Source organism: Cydia strobilella, chromosome Z (genome assembly GCF_947568885.1).
Source record: "Cydia strobilella chromosome Z, ilCydStro3.1, whole genome shotgun sequence".
In the NCBI taxonomy this organism is placed as follows: domain Eukaryota; kingdom Metazoa; phylum Arthropoda; class Insecta; order Lepidoptera; family Tortricidae; genus Cydia; species Cydia strobilella.
Genome location: NC_086068.1, coordinates 37,023,168 through 37,039,561, shown reverse-complemented (window position 1 = coordinate 37,039,561; position 16,394 = coordinate 37,023,168).

Here is a 16,394-nt window from a genome sequence, read left to right as displayed (position 1 = left end):
CTCCCTAAACCTGTATAGGCCGCGCGTATTCTCGCGTAGATAGCCGGAGGTTTAGTCCTGAAACCCTGTTCCCCGGGGAATGCTCCGCCATCCCGACATACCCAGGGATTGCTGCTAGATTGTCGCGTGACGCCGGTTGTATGACGACTACGTATCGATGTGTATAGCTTGCTCCCTTCAGGAGTATATCTAGACTAGAGTAATTAGGTCTAAGATTCTTGATCTCTAATAAAGGGCATAAAAGACCCAGAGTATCTACATTATACTTGTGTTTTCTACTTCTTCCATACCCTGAGTTAGCTTGGAAACCTTGACTAAGCCCCTCAGGCTGAAGGACATGTATGGTTCGCCCTCAGCGACAACCATTACATTTGGCGCCCAACGAAAAACTCACAATAGGAGTTGTGATTAGCTCAGGAGGATAGGTTTACCCGTTTAGAGCGTAAGTAATAAATTTTCACAGAATAATCCCGTCATTTAGCCGCCGTCCGCCAGCTGAGCAACGGTAACCGAAGAAGCCAAACCCGTCCGTACCCAGCACTGGGGTAAGTCGAAGCCGCTATTCTAGATCGCCCTCCGCTCCGCGAGAGCACTAGTCAGTAAGACCTAGTTATCCCGACGCGTCGACCGCACCAGACAAGAAGCAAGTCGTGAAGATGGAACCGCCTGACAGGAAGGATGAAGCCAAGAACATTCCCTAAGGTAGTGGAACTTCACATTCAGACCCGTGGACGACGCGGTCGAATTCGTAGAAAGATTAGAAGAACTATAATATCGGCGAGTAATATAATGAAAGAAGACGTTCTGACCTCCTTACCCCGGATCCTACAAGGAAGAGCCTTATTGTGGTATAGGAACAACGCCAATACATGGAACTCATGGGAGGAGTTCATAGCATTGTTTAAGCATTGTAAGTAAGCCTGGTTGTTAGAATCGTGGCTAGAAAACAAAGATACAAAGAGAACTTCACGGACTACCTCACAGATCTGCAAACACTAATGAGAAGATATGGAAACCTGTCAGAAAAGGAAAAAACTGCACCGCATTCACGAAAACATGCAGAAAAGCTATAAACTATATATAAAGAAGCAAGACTTCCAGGACCTGTCCCGATTACTACAAATCGCTTCCGAGTACGAGAACATAACGACACAAGGAAAGGATTTTTTTCTAGTGAATGTGGAAAAGTGGTGTATTAAGCAAGAAATGCTGCAAGAGGAAACAGTGGGGAAAAACGAAGCCGTAGGAGCCGCAGGTGATGTAACCGAGAAGACAACCGAATGTACGAACCAGTGCAAATAATAAGTAAATAATATCGCTGTCTAGTTCAGACACAGGTTCAACCAATACATTACATCAACCAACAAACCTACAGGGAGTCCATGGAGAACGGTGCATTCAAAAATGAAGTACAAAGGAATGTCACCAAAAGGAAACACACGGGGAAGACACAGAAACAAGTTGAAACATACGGAACCGACCAAAAAAAAGTATTACCCGAGGAACCCCAAACAGCACACAACCTTCTGCGCGTGCGCCGCACGGCTGACTCAGCTGACTGTCGGCCTGGCGTAATAATATTGGAGGGGATAATACAATTTTCTCAAAAATGGACGGCAAAGACGACGTTGCCGGTTAAAAAGTAGGTCGCGAAGTCATGGTCAGTTATGGTCAGTCAAAAAATTAAAAAGTTAAAAACATTGCAGTCTCGATTTCGGGACTGCAATGTTGCATACAAATTCCATTATTTGTCGAGTTCCAAACTTTTTAAAAGTTGAAGTGGCCATATCAAATGAAGGCATAGGGCCATTAAACAGCCAAACAGATGATCAGCTCTTATTATTATAATGTTGGTACCCCGACTATTTAGGTGTCTCAAATAGGTTGGCGTATTATAAAAAAATAAAACGGCGGCAAAGCAAATCTTTTTACTTTTTTCTGTGAAAATATATACATGTTAGGTTACCACCGGGTTGATGATGAAAACTAATACTTGTACCAATATTTTAAGTTTATTCGTTCGCTACCAACATAATAACAACCAATTTACAATAAATATTCCAACACGTCGACACTGTAACTCGTCTGTCCACGAACTGCCCCTTGTCACAGTGTACCCGCCTTTTAATAACAATTCAAGATGGCGGGAACCAGTGACAAGTAAGGGTCAACTGATACTCTTTTTTAAGCTAATCGTAAAAGTAAAAATGATCAAAATATAAGCTATTAATAAATAATGATCCTTACAAACAGTGTTGCTAACAGACGGCCATTCTGATGTAGGAATGACCCTATTCCGAATTCCGATTAATGCTCGGCCATTCTACAAAAGGCGTATGGCCTCATATAATTATTTTGAATCTCTATAAAATTAAGGATTAAATTACAATAAACACGTCTAAAGACTAGTCTTCTAAAAATGTAACTTTAATCTTATACATCCTTAATTAGCAATAAGCATATAAAAATGAAACTAAAATAAAATAAGACTTTCTAGGACAATGTATCACTTTTATAATACAATTCATTAAACATCAAACATTTATTCAGCAAATAGGCCACAGGGCACTTTTACATGTCAATTTTTACAAGCAATACAAAACCACAATTTACAAAAAACAATTACAAATATGGAATCAATAAAATATTAGATACTTTGTCAGAGATGTATTCAGTCTAAATGTCGAATTAAACAAAAAAAGAAAACTAATAAAAAACAAAACATTATTTCATAACTTGCACACTCATCGTCATCGATTTCTTTATACAATTTTTCAGCGTAGACGTCGATTCCTTGCAAGTGTGCACGTCACCTTAAACGTGATCACACGCTCCTTCTTTGGTGGACGTCACCGTAGACGAGGTCGCACACTCCTTCTCATGTGTCTAATTCACCGTAGACGAGATCCCATACTTAAAACGCAACTTGAATCATCTGATCATGACCTGGCATAATCAATTGCTTTAAACCTTTAATGAAATCAAGACTATTGTAGAGATAATATTAGAAAGTTTCATGATAGTATAAAGGCTCTCTCCTTTTGTGAGTTTATTAGCTCGAACAACGCTCGGGATTCTCAGGAAGCGTTTAATATCCTGTGTGACTTATTGAGACTTCTTTTTGATCTGTGTTTTCCCATCATTAAATTATCATCATCATCGACAAAAGGGAATTAAGTGATTATTTAAAGGTATCCGCCAGTCTTGTCACGTTAAACGACAGGTGCATTTCCAAAACAGAAATAATGATGATATTTCAGTACAAACATTCATTCTCATTTTGTCACTGATCACCGCATTACACGGCATATTTCAAAACAAACATTTTCTTTCATTTATTCACTGATCACCGCATTGCACGGCATATTTCAGCACAAACATTCATTATCGTATCATCACTGATCACCGAATTCACGGCATATTTCAGTTCAGATATATTTTCTTGCTTAATCACTGATCACCGCAGTATACGGCATATTTCAGTACCTGAATTGAATATAAATCTAACTATGTATAGTTTTGGGCTTTTTTGTCATTTATTATATATCTTACATCACGTATATATCTTACATATATACGAAATCTGTATATTTGGGTTCGTCTTTGACGTCTCTAAAAACTGGTCAGAGATTTTAATTTTAAACTAATTAACACAAAAGTTACGGCGAGAAAAGCAGTTTTTTGGCCTAAAATTATTCAACTGATGCCAAATATCTCGAAGACAATGAACTTTGAAGTAAATATGGGATAGGTACTAAAGGGGCCCACTGACTATCAGTCCGCCGGACGATATCAACCTGTCAGTTGTTCGGAACTGTCAAATTTTTGTTCTAACTGACAGGCCGATATCGTCCGGCGGACTGATAGTCAGTGGGCCTCTTAAGTATATTGCTTAAAGCCGTTGCTGTTAATATGATTACATGTTAATATGATTACATTAGAAAACTAAGGGATTCAGAACGAACGATGGTCATTGGCGCCAGGGAACCCCTTAACCGATTTAATTCATTCATTTTTTAAACATATTGCGCATATTATGTCAGTCAGTAGGTATTGTTTAAATTATTTATAACATGACTAAATTACAGTTTTTGGAGAATCTACTTGTGGAAATACTAAGTAGGTACAGTGTGGTAGTTAGAAATGTTAGATGTCTACATATTATACTAGATGGGTACTTAATATACCTTTAAAACAATTTACGTGAATGCAAACTTTTAACGGAATAACGTAGGTACTTAATTATCAAGTCTTGATACTCTTGATTAAATAGGAAGTAAAAGCCCTATAGAAAAATGATCTAATTAAAATGACATAATGATACTGCATGTCATCCTAACGTGGCGTGGCGTGGGTGTGCTCTTCGTACTCATTAGCAACTCTTGTCCAAAGAAACCGTAAAAAAAAATATTTCGCTACCAGCAATTTTGCGAAATACGAATGTTTATTTAAAATTTATAAATGACTACCCAGCTATCGGCCACGGACGAATGAATAGATATTTTTGATAAATCGTCTTTTTATTCGACATTTTTATTCAAAAGGAATATCGAATTTATATTTATTCATGAACTTTGCGATTCGCCATCGTTGTTCAAACGGACAGAGAAGACGGACCCGTCTTACAAAATATTTTTTTATGTAACAAGTCTTGGTACTTGCTACATAGCCTAGGTATTGTTTTGTTAAACTGAATGCACATACCTAACAGTAAATGTTATTGAGACGTCGTATAGTAGACGTACGTCAACTTAAGTGGTCAGGGTCTTAACGTAACCAAATATTTTTGGAGCTATATAAATAACTGAACATTGAGTGCAGTGTAAGTTTAGTTTCTTGGATTTAACCTTGGTAATAATTGATTGATAGTTTAATGACTATTTTTCCTAAAGATCAGAACTTTCTATCAATTTCTTAGTTCTTCGTCTTTAGCATGATGCATGTGTACATTTTAGACCTGTCTGACTCTTCCGTGTGAAATCGTGGATACAAAATATAGCGTAAAAAAAGAAAAAAAAAAAGAATTATCCTTTAAATTATATGAGCATTTTTGTTCAGTTTTGCATTAGATAAAGTTTAAATACTTTGAAAAAAAAAATCTTACGAAGTTTATTAAATATTTAAATTTATTATTTAATGATATATTAATTATAATTAGCAATTTTATTTCGGTACTATAATTTTCCCATAAAAAAGTAATCGTACCTGATAGTTTACCGTCGATATATCTTTTTCGGAGTTTCGTTCCCGAATAGTGATAGGAACCCTAGGTCAAAAAATTCATGGAATATGTAGGTATGTATACTATGTATTTCTATTGTACCTCTAAAAATAATCAATAAAAAAAATTGAATTAAAAAATTATGTGTACGAAATAAGAGGGGAATCCACCGATGAGGTAAATAATAAACATAATTATGATGGTGAGTGGTCTGTCACTTTATCCATTAACAATAAGAATATTATGTTAGAACTGGACACGGGAGCTGGGGTAAATGTTTTGCCAGAGAGGTTCTTAAAATTATTAGGTATAGATAGGCAGTCCCTTAGTAAAACCGCGGTAAAAATATATAGTTATTCACGAGACTTGATACCAATTGTGGGTAAATGTTACCTAAAAGTTATGTAAGTACAAAAATAATCCTTACATTTTGGAGTTTATTATAGCAGACCTCAAGTCAACTCCAATAATTGTATTATAAGTCCTCACTTCTCATCCCCATCTCGATCCCCATTAAATGTGTGGTACCTCGACGACGGCACTCTGGGGGGTAGGCCAAAGGAGGTTGAACAGGACCTGCTTGCGCTACTTCCACTTTTTCGGGAGCTGGGGCTCGAAGTCAACTCTAGTAAATGTGAGTTTTTTACTTGTAGCGCCAGCTCTCAACCTTCCTTCTCTTTGTTTTGTTCCTTACTCCCCGGCCGCAAGGAGTTATCTACCCAGAATTTTAATCTTTTGGGTTCTCCCGTGTTCCCCGCAGCTATACCTGAAGCATTCATGGAGAGAGAGCAGCTTCTTAGGTCCGCTGGTGAGAGGCTGAAAAAGCTCTCGGCTCATGTGGCACTTACTTTGTTAAGGTCCTGCTTTGCCGTTCCCAAGGTGACGTACTTTTTGCGTACTGTACCTGCCTGGCTGCACCCAGGCCACATGGACTCGTTCGACCTGGTGTTGAAAGAATGTGCTGAGGGTGTGCTGAATGTCTCGTTGAATCCGGACCAGTGGGACTTGGCTTCGTTGCCTATACGGAGTGGCGGACTTGGCATACGGCGCGTGCGGGATGTGTGTCTTCCGGCCTTCCTGGCATCGGCGGCGGGGGTCGTGGACCTTGTCACTAAGATTTTATCCTTAGATGGTGGCAAGGCGGTAATACCTTTCGCTTCCGATGCGTTGTCGGCCTGGGAGGCTCTCAACCCGGGTGCGTCAGTGCCTGAACAGACGTTTCGTCAGCGCTCGTGGGACGAGGTCAATATTAAGCGTCTGTTTGGCTGTCTTTTAAATCAAGCTTCTGGTGCGGATAGAGCCAGGCTGAACGCGGCTTCGGCGCCGGAATCTGGGGCTTGGTTGCACGCCCTTCCCTCCCCGAACTTAGGCACCCTGCTCGACAATGACTCGTTGCGGGTGGCCGTTGCTCTTCGTCTGGGCTGCGATGTTTGTCAACCACATCTATGCATCTGCGGGTCCATGGAGGAGAACAACGGGCACCATGCTTTGAGCTGTTGCCGGTGCGCGGGGAGGTTCCCACAGCACCACGCCTTGAATGACATTGTTCGAAGGGCGCTGGTGTCAGCCAATGTCCCGTGTGTGCTGGAGCCGCCGGGTCTTAGTTGGTCAGATGGGAAAAGGCCGGACGGATTGACTCTGGTGCCGTGGGAGAAAGGTAAGTGCCTTTTGTGGGACGCCACCTGCGTCAGCACATTTGCCGCCTCGCACCTTGGCCGCACCGTGCGGTCGGCAGGAGCAGCCGCTGAGCAGGCGGCGTCCCTAAAGAGGGACAAGTACTCGGGGCTAACGAACTACTTGTTCGTTCCCCTTGCTGTGGAGACGTCTGGGTGCTGGTGCGCGGAGGCGAAAACTTTTCTCGGGGAGCTGGGGCGTCGCCTTCGGGAGAGGGGTCTCGACCCCTGCTCCGGGTCGTTCCTGGCGCAGAGGTTGTCCATCGCGGTTCAACGCGGAAACGCAGCAAGCGTGATGGGCACCTTTGCGTCGGGAGCGATGCGGGGTGGGTTGTTCGACTAGTTTTTAAGGGTTAGTTTAGGTTTAGTATTAGTTAAGTATATTGTGGTTATTTTTAAGTAATAGGTATTTTTGTGGTTGGTATTTTTTTAATGTAATTTTGTTGTATTCTGTTTGTAATTTTTTTGATGATGTTAACATTGTTCATGTTCATATAAAATAAATTTAACAAATAAATTGTTGGAATTTGGATTATAAAATAAGGGGCTTTAACGTGATGTTATTCTAGTACCGCTATAACGGTGTAACTTGATAACTCCTAAACTCGCTGTGAAACTATAAAACAATGTATTGCATAGCAAAGTAACAAATCTGTCTTAAAAAACCTTTAATTTTTTTTAAATAATATGAGTTTAGTAAAACATATTGAGTATAATATGATACAAAAAACGATAAAAATCAAACCGTTTAAAAAAACACATTTAATGTGTTTTGTATTACGGCAAGTATCAAGAGGGTTATATCGGGACGTTCGGTTCTTGTAGGTTGCTCAGCATCGGCAGTAATAAGTAGGCGTATTATTGAGCCCGCGCGCCGCCGCCGCAGCCGGGCCCGGCACGGAGACCCATGGAAGTGGCTGTCAATCGCACTTGAATAATGACGCGTGCGGTGGCGACATTTTGTTATTTATTTATTTTATAGCGACTCCCCCGCGACCCCTAGACAATAGCCAGATGTTGATATTTTTTCTATATTACAATGTATTTTAAGTTTCGACAGTCCTGTGCTAACCTTTGTGATCGACTTGTGCAGTTTCCGTTGGGTGAACAATCAAACGATCTCTGACAATTTAGACAGGCAGAATTCGTTGAATATTGCCTCTCTGAAAAAATCACTTGTCTGAGGTTTTTTAACATGTTCTTAGTAAAACTAACTTACTAATATCAAAGATAGATATAACTCCGTAATAGATGGATACAGTCTAAGGAAAAAACGTGCCTCGAAAATCACGAAAATTTGATTCTCGAGCAGATGGCGCCACTAGTTTTGGCCTACACTCGTATAGAGGGCGTTGACTGTTTCGTTTGTTATTTATAATTTTAACGCATACCAGTGAAAGAACATGGGTCAAAATCATATAAAAATAATTAATGCAAATAAAAAAATCATTTATCCATATTTAAATACATTTTATCGTATTTTTATAAATATTTATTTTTAGTTTTAAAGTGTGTCGACAGATGGCAGTGAATTTACTGGGGTTACAAAATTTACTATGACAGTACCGCTCTAGTATAAGTTACTCTATGCTAATATATATTTTCTCAAAAATGGACGGCAATGTCGACGTTGCCGGTTAAAAAGTAGGTCGCGAAGTGCGTTGTTTATGGCCAGTCAAAAAATTAAAAAGTTAAAAACATTGCAGTCTCGATTTCGGGACTGCAATGTTGCATACAAATTCCATTATTTGTCGAGTTCCAAACTTTTTAAAAGTTGAAGTGGCCATATCAAATAAAGGCATAGGTCCATTAAACAGCCAAACAGGATTATTATAATGTTGGTACCGCGACTATTTAGGTGTCTCAAATAGGTTGGCGTATTTTGAGCAGAAAAATACACTTCTATTTTGAATTAAAAAAATCAAATGGCGGCAAAGCAAATCTTATTACTTTTTTCTGTGAAAATATATACATAAGAACGTTGCTTCTGTAAAATATTTCCTTTATATTTGTATTTATTGCGCCATTTTTGAGAAAAGCACTATATATGACTCGGCTGGAAGGCTACTTGCTGGCTTCGGATTCAATTAAACGGACTCCCAAGGTCGTCCGTTTAAAACGAATCCTCAGCCAGCAAGTAGCTACTTCCGAGCCTCGACAATAATGTACTATTAAGTATCTACATAAAGCCTGACCAGTAATATATGATTATTGTCAAGAGGGCGCTGTTCATTCTCATGTATAGGGTGACAGTTAAGTATAGTATGAAAAAATTTGTTCCAGTGAAATTCCGCAACATGGCGCGTGATCATATATTCCTGGTCAGCCTTTACATACTTTATGAAATAGTACAATCGGATTAGGTCTAACTTCGAAATCCTTCCAAAGTTATGAAATTTGGTATGTATGTTAATTAGAGGTCTCTTTTTCATGTCCACACTATTTCACATTTGGGGACCTCGAGGAATCGCAGCTATCTTGGAAAATGTGTATCATCCTGGAGAAATTTGCGTTATACTCTAAATCTACGTTCTCTGTGAAAATATAATGTAACGTGTACAAATGTATAAACAAAAGTGGAATTCATATTCCTACAAGTTTTCTATTAGGAGAATATCCCCTGAAAGGGTATAAGCGCTAAATCTGGATTCAGCTATTATTTTCTATAACAAGATGTATTTTTTTCACATCATATTTTCACAGAGAACGTAGATTTAGAGTAAAACGCCAATTTCTCCAGGATGATACACATTTTCCAAGATGGCTGCGATTCCTCGGGGTCCCAAAATGTGAAATAGTGTGGACATGAAAAATAGACCTTTAATTAACATACATACAAAATTTCATAACTTTGGAAGGATTTCGAGGTTAGACCTAAAACGATTGTACTAAAAGCCTAACAACCTGTTTTATGAATTAAATATAAAGTGGAGTTCAATAGAAATGCATGCTAAATAATGTAAACAAATAGGTATGACTAGTTTTGTTAGCATTTGACGTATATATTTATAACCTAACATTTTTACATATAGTTTAACTAAAAATTGATCTAAAAATCGATTAAGGTGTAACAAAAATAGTGGGGATCCGTTTAAGGGCATATTCTGTTCGTACGCAATTGCCTCGTGTGTAACGTACAATATCGCCTCGTATTGTAATGAGAATGACTAATGACAATGACCAACGTAGCACACTTGTATCACAATTTACTACATATTTTGTTGCACCATAGTACAGTCGCTATCAGATATATCGGGGCGGCCGAGGTGCTCAAAAATATCTGAACATATGTTTTGTCATAACTGGAATATTTAGAATCTCGTGACCCGTTAGAGCTAACGGAAGAAGTTCACCTTCTGTGTTTTCGATGTTGCTGATTACATGATACATACTACATAAATTTATTCGAGTAGGATCAGAAATGTGACTTTAAATTATAATAGGTATTTTATAAGATCATTCATGTGAGTGGACAGTTTATTTTATGAAATTGTATGTAGGTAATTGTGTTTAAAGTCTCCGGTCAATACTTTTTTATTTTTTATTTTTTCTGGTTGATAGGCTCCGGTAAATCCTTTCTATTTAAACAAAGGTTTCCGATAAATAAATTACATCGAGATCGTATACCTACTGGCGATATTTTGGTGAAGAGAAAGTAATACAAAATCTGTACGTAGGTCTTTTCTTTAGCAATGAAAAAAACATTGTTAGTTTGCTCAATGTTTCCTTGTGTGTTACCTATCATTTGAATCTTGATAAGTGGCGCTAGCGTCTTCAACATATGTTCTTTCGGGCTATGATGGTTAGAACGTGAAAGAAAAGAGTCTATTTCTGTTATAACTGTTATCAAATTTGTTATATTTATTTTTCGTGAGATCATCTAAAACATTTTATGTGAGTAGTCTATATTCTTATCGTAATCTATCATCGCAAGAATACACAGATATATACAAAAGGTTATTAAATGCCTCAATGCCTTAAATACATTTGCAAATTTGTTACATTTATCTAAATACAGGGAGGTATAAAATAATATTTGTTTGCTGAACGGTAGGTATATAGTTTGTTACTCAAATTTTCAATTATTATTTTTCATGCATTGAGAAGGCCGTTTGATTTCAGAGAGGTAGGTAGTACATCTGTTGTGAAGAACTTTCTGAAGTAAATGAAATCTTATATTTTTAGTTTAATTTGTTTCGGTAGAAACAGAAACCATCAATCTCTAATCTACGGTAATTTTCGGATCTGTCAATAGTCGTTCCTACTTATATTGAATAGCATTTTTTTCTCATACAACAAAGCTACTTCCCACTGAATATGTTTGATACGATATTTTATAGCGAGTATTGTAAGCACGCGCCGGGCCGGAGCGGGTAGCGGGTAGCGGATAACATTTTATATGATTTTTTATAACGTATTTGTGTGAATGTGTGCGAGCTGGAGCGCGGAGGCGGTGGGACGGGGCGGTGGCAGGGGACCGCAGGGGGACGCTCGGCCCCTAAAAAGTTATGTATTTTTTCTCCTCTCGTTTACCGATGGACGTGATGTGGACGTGATGAAAGAGCGAACGATATTGATTCGCAGAGTATTGATGGAAGTACAGCATTATTCTGGAAGTAGTCTAAGGTACCTAAATCCCTTCTTATTCAACTTGTGCTAAATTTCGTTTTAAAATAATATGAGCCAGGTATTTATAAGTCAATAATGAAATAATTATAATGTAACGTAATTACGTTCTCATTTTAAAACTACGTGTTAGATTGTAATGAAACTTTGCACATACAATGACTCTATTGTAAGTACAAAGTTTCAGATCAAACTAGATACTCATTTTAAAATGATAGCGTAGCTACGTTTATAATGTTGTATGGAGACGCGAGCTTGCCGAGGACCCTTAAGGATCTAGGCCAGTTGCAATATTGGTTCGGAGCATTTTTACATTAGTGTGTAGCAATAAGCAGGTGTGTAGGCAACTCTGCCGTGCGACGGCGGACGGCGGCCGGCGCGCATCCATCCCTTTAGGACAAGCTGTGCGAGTGCGCTTGCCCAGCCACCCATCAGTCCATCACGCACATTGCACCCCAAGCTACAGGATGTTTCATCTAATATTATATATAGTTTTATCAAATAGTTACCTATACAAGATTCATGTTATATATATTACGCAGACCCACTTACGGGACGACCGATCTACGGCTTACTTATCCTAAAAAATCACGTGCTCAAGTAGCGATGTTACTGAATTACATTACATACATAATCTGTGCCGTTTTAAATAAGTACATTGGCCGTAACGAATACAAACAAACTAAGAAAATTGGTAAAGATGGGTTTGAAAACCATAAAACCCTAAATAAATAAAAAATGTTTTCGAGCTCCCGATATTTCGATGCAGTTACATGTATCTTGTTCACGGGTGCCTGAAGATAGAGGGTGGGTGTCAAAGTTGTGTAGACCGCGCTCGGTCTACCCTCATTCTTGCGCGTCGGCTGCGTTCGCTTTCAACGAGAGCTCAAAAACAATACAAAAGGTAATCACGGTCTATATCCCGGTCAATATAAGTCTAGTGAAACTAACCGTGAATCATTCAAAACTCTTATTAAAAAAAAATGGTTGCCCTTCCCTAAATAAAAACAAAATCGATGAGAAAATTAAAATTGCTGTGAACTACGGCTACTTAACTCCATAAACAAGATATTAAGTTTATTTTTATTTTAACGATTGCAGCGCCATCTGCGCTTAGCTTTACACGTTTGTCCCAATTATATTGTAACCTTTGAAAAACTCTGACCCCCCTCTCTCTCTCAAAAACCCTCTCTCTCAAAGTTGTTTAAAAACATGGCCGATACTACCCGCGGGTCATAAAACGATTCGATGGACACCTCATTCACTTAAATCGACTTAGTAGTTTTGACGGTAGTACTATTAGTTATTCTGTGGTTTTGACGTGGTGGAACACAAGACGCAAATCAATATACACACAGAATATAAACCCGTTTTGTAGTCAAGTGAAAACCAATAGTTATCCCTAATAGCGAATAAAAATGTTGGAATAAATAACGACTTTGTGTTGTAATGTCTCGTTTTAACTATCCAAACAATCTCCTGTTTTGTTTCTCAATATTTAATATTGTGTACGTCATAAAACGAGTACAATACTCGTAGTAAATCGAATTACACTTGTGACAACAAAGTGTTTTTCTGAAGCACTTTTTTGTAACACTACCGGAATAAATATTTTTTAAATAAAAATAAAAAGCGATTAAAATTGTAAAAATAATTGTAAGGCTCGTGTAGACGGTTCAAGAGCTTACAGGCAATATTCGGTACATTGCTAACTACAGAATACAATGAATTCTGTCGATTAACCAAATACCGTAATGTAACAAAAATCGCATGCAAGTTATTGAACCGTCTAAATGGCGCTTTACCATCTCGTAAAAAAGTGCATACCCGAATATTTCAATAACAAAGCTGAAATATCGGCAATCATGACATTATGACCAGATGAACCCTTGAATAATTGTAAGTATTATTAGCTATAAGTGAAATGGACGGGACCTAAAAGCAAAGACAGTGCATAGTGCAGGCCGTTATAAAAGTGTTAAATTTAGTGGGCCAAAATTTCTTGTTTGATAACTGTCAAATAACCAACGAGTCACAGGTCACAGCAGCCCGGCGCCATCTCAGTTGTGCATACAAAACAACTCTTATTAAATACTTATGAAGGTTTACCTGAGATAATTTTGAAAGTTTATACAATACGTACCAGTGGTATAATTTTAGATTTTCCAAATTGTCTCTTGAGCCGCGTGTATATTTTTCCATTCGGGTGACCCATTTTCAAAAATAATACCCACGGTCAGTGCCACGCAGCGTACTACGTAGGCGAACAACATGCGAACGCGAAGCGAAGCGATGCGGCGCGGGGTGAATCAATCCTTTTATACCAATAGAAGTATCCTACGTGGACGATCTCGTTGCGAACGCGAACGCCGTTGGCCCGCCGCGTCGCGCGGCGCCGCTTCGCTTCGCGTTCGCGAGTTGTTCGCTTACGTAAGAAGCTGCGCGAAAGTTAGTGTGCTAAGCCACAAAACCGTAAACGGCGCCAGGGCTCGTCGGAACCGGTATTGATATACCCGTTAATGTGGTTCCAAAACCGTTATATTATTTCGTTCATTAAAAACCGGTTAATTGATGGAACACGAACTAAAAATTTACGTTCTCTCTCCTTCTATTACTTGTTGTATCTTGCTTCGATATTTTCAATTTAACCGCGGTTAATTTCGTTCACAAAAACGAAAGGCGAACGAATTGGTATAAACTGGTATCTCAACAGAACCGGTAACCGCAAACGGAAACGAATGGAACGAATTCCTGGGGAATGAACGAAACCGGTTTGAAAAATAAAACGATTTCCGAGCCGGAGGCGCACATATTCCCTTAGATGGGAAATGCACGGATCTTGGGCGCGGATTGTAATAAATGTGTGTAGCATATTTAATCAGCTTTCATTTGATACTATAACACATATGTACGGTACGGGTGGAATTTGCATTATTTGTCCTTTAAGACAATAATAAGGCGCCATGCTATTGATGACGTCATTACTCAAGAAAATGTCTCACAGAATAGTTATGAATTGCCATGTCTTAACTATGTTAAAACTTGTGTGTGTCATATACTACTGATATTTAAAAAAAACCGGTAACTTTGTGCATCAGTATCTTAACATGTAAGGACTATGTAAGGATTATTTATTTCCAGTAATTTTTTTAAGTTGTACCCAGACTGACATGTAAATTAGCTTTACCAATAAAATGATTATGATTATGATTATGATTAACACGAGAAAAGAAAATTTTCAAAATAAAAAAAGATTTGAATATTTCCTGGTTTTTCAAGTATTTGACTGTGATCCGGCGGGCTTTCGAGGTCAGAAACTTGAATTTAACAAGAGCATTTGTTACTATATTATTATAAAAACCTGTACCATGCTGTATAAGTGTGCAGAATGGTTTGGACAAATACACGATTAGATTTTTTTTTCGAAACACCGCTGCCGTTTTGTCCGATCCAATGGGCGGCATTCACGGAGCACAATCCCAAGCACTCTTTGGGGTCACTTTTTGAAGATTATTACACATTGTGGGCCGAAGTCGAAAAACCGAACAAAGGGCTAAAATCCTTGTTGACTGACCGTAGAGCTTTAGATTTTTTGTGCAACGGATAAAGTAACGGTGGGTCAGTCAAAAGCTGCGTAGCTACCTACTTCAGCAGATCGGTTACATTATAATATCTTGATTTGAAATTTAAGTTGAGATGCGGATCTGTAAAGTAATCAAGATTTCACGCGGTTATGAGCTGTTAAATTGGCTTGCACACTCGGTTGCAGGATAATATAAGCACGCGATGAGCCCTGCATAATCATTTCATCTGATGATAACGATTTCATCTGATTTTTTAAAAAATAAATATACTCTCCTTTCTACATTCATTAGACAATTAAGTTGTAAAATTACATAAAAGCCTATTTCGTTCTGAAACAACATAAATTTCGAAGCTTTCTATTTTACATATTATGTGTATCTATCTACACTTACAGCTATGTACTTAATCTTTCTAGTAAAGTCAGCATCAAGTAGACAGTGTCGACCAATGTGGCCAACTATTTACCGAAACACGATTTGTCCCGATATTTTTGACACTATCTATTGACTGTACCTTCAACTGTCGCCCAGCCCATCAACATATTATGTTTATACATATTTATGTCACCACGCTCCTCCTATTTTATGAGGTGAAGGCACATATCACTCAATAAACAGTAATTTGAAGCATTAACAAAACGTGACCCAATAAAAAGTTCACGGTAAAAAACGCTCCCTCGATTTTTATCACTAGTGGGGTAATTGGAAGTTTTTTGGATATGGGGGACTTTTTTGTGTGTGAGCAACAATTTAAAAGTAAAGTGGGCAAGTGCCGGGTCAATCCTGATTCCCGACAGATGAATTTATTGCCAGTGTCTGCTCTTTCACATGCATGTTAGGTACTTTAAACGTCTAAGCTAAGTGTAAGAATTGCGGCGCTTTTTAATAGTTGTTAAACATATGATATACTTTTTTACAATTGAAGAAGTCGGCAGCAACGAATACCTACTTTAAAGAAAAGTAAACAAAGAAAAGAAGAATAAAGAAACAATCAGCTCACAATTATTATTTTTTCCAGTTTATAATCCATACTAATATTATAAATACGAAAGTCTGTCTGTCTGTGTGTTCCCTCTTCACGCTTAAACCGCTGAATCGATTTAAATGAAATTTGGCATAGATAGAGATAGGTTGAGTCCCTGAGAAGGACATAGGATAGTTTTTATCCCGAAAATCATCCCTTAAGAAAGTAAAAAGCGGGGTGGAATTGAGATAATTAATGAAGTGCCTGCTAATTTGTGTGCATAATATGCTCAAATTTAGATTGCTATGAGAATTTTTCCAGGCGCT